Here is a 3,682-nt window from a genome sequence, read left to right as displayed (position 1 = left end):
GGGTCGCTGCCAGGCGGGCCCGTATGGGAAGCCATCGGACGCTCGGCGCGACCGTGCAGCGTCCGCGGAGACGCAAACATGCCCCATATTTGCGTCGCGTTTGTGTCGCTACGGATGCCCCAGACACGATGCGTCGCCCTGTTAGAGCAGGGTGCAGGCGCATTTCCGATCCGCGCGGACAAAAACGGTCACGCAACGTCCATTTGCGTCGCCCTGTTGGAGATGCTCTTACACCCTCCAAAATTTCACAAAAGCTAAGGTCCACCGCAGGCGCCATGCATGGCCATCGTACCACCAAATTGTCAGCTATTGATTTGATTTGACCGGGTCATCGTGCATGTCTCCATTGCAGCCACGGCCATATCGGATATTGGTACTAGTTCTTCTCGCTCCTTTTTAGTAGTAACCTGTACAGAGTTTGCATGAGACAGCGGAAGATCCGGGCTGGCAAATAGCCAATTATGAATCAACGGCAAAGAAATCGTACCAAATCGTGTAGTAGCGCTGGTTGATCTCGGCACAATCAAAGTAATAAACCCGTTTATTATAAAAAAAATCGAAAGGAAACCAATCTGGGGAGAGATTATAAATAGTATGGCAATGCGCCAATGCAAGACAATCACACAATTCTAGTCTAGACAGAGAAACGAGCGTACGTTGAGATCGATCTAACCTCTGAGCGGAGAACACATCAATAGCCAAAAGATCATGGCTCGTAGTCTTACCGCTGCCTTAGTGGCTCTTGTTGTCACAGCTTCGCTCGTCGCCTCCGCGAGTAAGTTCTCACAATTAGTTTTGTTCAAGTTGCTCGCGAATGTTTTTGTTATCCGACCCGAGGTTTTCTCGATTCATCTTGGCATATTGCGTTGTACGCCCGATTTAGTAGCGCTGGTGTTTATTTTGTTCCAGTGTCGGAGACACCAGAGTGCTGCAAGGACTACCACAAGTGGGGCAACGAGTTGGAGAAGACCTGCGACGACGAAGAGCAAAGCGACAACGACTGCAATGCCTGGTGCATGCAGTCGTCCTGTAGCAGGGACGGCAAAGACGGCTGGTGCAAAAAGATTGGCAAGCTGCACTACTGCCACTGCAAATGCTGATCCGGATCGAGGCCATCCGATACTGTGCTCGTCCTTTGCGATTTTTTGTTTTTGGGTTTTGCTCAGGCTTGGATCTTAATTAATAATACTGGTTGAATGGATGTGCCTTGCTGCCCTTGCACGGGCTTTCAAATTAAGTTTCTTATGTAGAGGATATGGCCAAGGCAAATGTTTAGTGGGTTGTGCTCCAGTGCTTTCTGAAAGTTTTTTTGCACAACTTTTAAAGCAAAGACCAAAGGCTGTGATTACAAGAACTAATCCACCTGCTTTCATTGGGAATGGGCCATCCCATCCGGTCACTGCACGTCCATTGCGGTTACTACTCGTCTTTAATATCTACGTGAGAGCGAGGCATGAACTGCACCTTGTGCGACTACACAATACCCACGATCCATCATCCATGCACTCTGCCAAACAAAGCTTCACGGCCGTTGCCGGCGGCCGGACGCGGTGGAGATGAAGTTAATTACACATCTAGCCTATCTAGTGCGGCCAGCGCGACCACCGCGTCAGACCAACATCGTACATGGCTTCTCTCTCACGACGTATTCCCGTGTGCATGAAGACCGACGAATGATCAGCCATCTCTTCTATGTCCGGCCGCCGGCCATGACTTAATACGGCAGCCATTAGAACGAGTACGTGGGTTGTGGGCAATTGTGCACGCTGCGGTTTCGGGCCCGCTGTGGAGTGGATATTAGCGAACGGCAATTAATGCGTAGTGACTAAATTGCCCCTTTCCTTAATGAACGCAGGTGGATTATCTCTTCTAATCACAGCCTTTCGTTTGCTTTAGAAGTCGTGCCAAAAAAATGCTGGAAAGCACAGAAGCATTCCTCTGTTGGCCGGCGGCACTGGTTGAATGGATGTCCTTCTTGATTTACGTCCGCCGGAGCCTTCTTCTTCCCAACACTAGTGGAAAACAGGGCTTCCGTGGGAGCCTTTTGTCGCGGGCGCGCCTGCACCCGCGACAAACGGCCTGGCCACGTCGCCCCGAAACCATGTGGAGCGCGCAGAGGCTTTTGTCGTGGCCTTTTGTCGCGGGCCGTATTACGACCCGCGACAAAAGGGGTAGGAGCGACGTGGCCACCCCTTTTGTCGCGGGTCGTAATACGGCCCGCGACAAAATGTCCATGCCTATATATATAGAAGCACAGCCACCCCCACCTCATTTTTTCCTTGGTGGTGAAGGTGGAGGTGTATGCTAGCTCATTTTTTCTACATGTGCACAAGAGGTGTTTGATGGAATGCTTGTGAGAGGGATGCCACTTGGTTTTATTTGATAAGATTTCTCCTCTTTTTGATCCAAAAAGGTTAGCAACTATTTTCTCGACTATATATATATGCATAGTCCGTACAAGCCTACTTTTAGCAAGGGGATTGCAGCGGATACATCTAGACTTGTACGTATGATGCGTATGAGTCATCCATGGATGTACGGTAACCGATGTGCTCCCGCTTTCGTAGAGGGCGTGAATTCTTTCCTGCTTGTGGCCGAGGCCAACAAGTCGAAGCAAGGTTTTATGTGTTGTTCATGTCTAAAATGTAAGAACGAGAAGGATTACTCTTGCTCAAGAGATATTAAGAGCCACCTGCTTCGGTTTGGGTTCATGTCCAGCTATAATGTTTGGACCAAGCACGGAGAAGAAGGGGTTATGATGGAAGACGGCGATGAGGAAGAAGATAATGATGAGAAGTACCGATCTATGTTCTCTGAATGCTTTGATACCGCAATGGACGACAATGAAGAAGAAGGAGGTGAAGAACAGGCATCAGATGATCCTGTTGATGATGATCTTCGTCGGGCCATTTCTGATGCAAGAAGAGACTGTGGCACGGATAAGGAGAGGTTGCAGTTCGACAAGATGTTAGAGGACCACCACAAATTGTTGTACCCAGGTTGTGAAGATGGGCATAGAAAGCTGGGTAGCATATTGGAATTGCTGAAATGGAAGGCAGAGGTCGGTGTGACTGACTCGGGATTTGAGAAATTGATGATAATATTAAAGAAGCTGTTTCCAAGAAATAATGAATTGCCCGTCAGTACATATGAAGCAAAGAAGCTTGTCTGCCCTCTAGGATTAGATGTGCAGAAGATACATGCATGCATTAATGACGGTATCCTCTACCGCGGTGAGAAGTACGAGAATTTGAATAAATGCCCGATATGTGTTGCATTGCGGTATAAGATCAGAAAAGATGACCCTGGTGATGTTGAGGGCGAGCCACCCAGGAAGAGGGTTCCTGCGAAGGTGATGTGGTATGCTCCAATAATACCACGGTTGAAACGTTTGTTCAGAAACAAAGAGCATGCCAAGTTGTTGCGATGGCACATGGAAGAACGTAAGAAAGATGCGATGTTGAGGCACCCCGCTGATGGTCGGCAGTGGAGAAACATCGGGAGAGAGTTTCCGGATTTTGCAGGTGAGGCAAGGAACTTATACTTTGGTCTAAGTACAGATGGCATGAATCCTTTTGGGGAGCAGAGCTGCAGTCACAGCACTGATACGTCTCCGACGTATCGATAATTTCTTATGTTCCATGCCACATTATTGATGTTATCTACATGTTTTATGCACACT

General features: G+C 48.5%; 1 long non-coding RNA gene across 1 annotated transcript; it reads left to right on the top strand.

The window, feature by feature from the left end:
- The first annotated feature begins 633 nt into the window (after positions 1-633).
- Positions 634-1,201, top strand: LOC127329934 (uncharacterized). The gene is made up of 2 exons (XR_011756773.1): positions 634-775; positions 910-1,201. It is a non-coding gene; the product is annotated as an uncharacterized lncRNA (long non-coding RNA).
- Positions 1,202-3,682: the final 2,481 nt, after the last annotated feature.

Source organism: Lolium perenne, chromosome 4 (assembly GCF_019359855.2).
Source record: "Lolium perenne isolate Kyuss_39 chromosome 4, Kyuss_2.0, whole genome shotgun sequence".
Classification (NCBI taxonomy): Eukaryota; Viridiplantae; Streptophyta; class Magnoliopsida; order Poales; family Poaceae; genus Lolium; species Lolium perenne.
Note: the sequence above shows the minus strand (reverse complement) of the source record. Positions and strands in the feature narration are given on the sequence as shown.